The sequence below is a fragment of the Neophocaena asiaeorientalis genome, unplaced genomic scaffold (genome assembly GCF_003031525.2).
Source record: "Neophocaena asiaeorientalis asiaeorientalis breed wild unplaced genomic scaffold, Neophocaena_asiaeorientalis_V1.1 scaffold78, whole genome shotgun sequence".
NCBI classification, from domain to species: Eukaryota; Metazoa; Chordata; class Mammalia; order Artiodactyla; family Phocoenidae; genus Neophocaena; species Neophocaena asiaeorientalis.
In genome coordinates, this window is record NW_020175018.1 from 19,477,598 (window position 1) to 19,478,120 (window position 523).

Here is a 523-nt window from a genome sequence, read left to right on the forward strand (position 1 = left end):
AGCCCCGCCTCTGCCGCCCTCCCAGGGGTCTCAGCCCCAGAGTGTGGACCCCTGCTTTCCCAAACGAGGCTCAGAGTGGTCAAGGAGATCGCAGACGTTGGAAACTGTGACCAACGTTAAAATCATGTTTGCATTCGACCGAGACTCTCCACTTCCAGGAATCTGTTATAAACAAAGATGTATGGACGCGGACGTTCCCTTCAGCACAGTGATGAGGGGGATAAATAGGAAATGGACGCAACACGCACAGTAGGGGCTCTTCGGAAACTGTGATTCGGGGCCCCAGGAAATGCAAAAGAGGAAGAGGATGGACTGAGCAGTGTCCGCCAGGGGAAACCGGGTTCTGGAAGAGCACATGCGCCAGAATCCTCCCTGCCCGATTCCCGCAAAAGCACAGGCACACACAGAGGGGGAGGGCGGGAAATGGGCCACCACCTGCTAGAGTGGGAGGACTTTGCTCTTTAGTTAATTCTTAAATCCTTTAGAATTCATTATTTTACATTTATTGTCCTTGGAGTAAAAA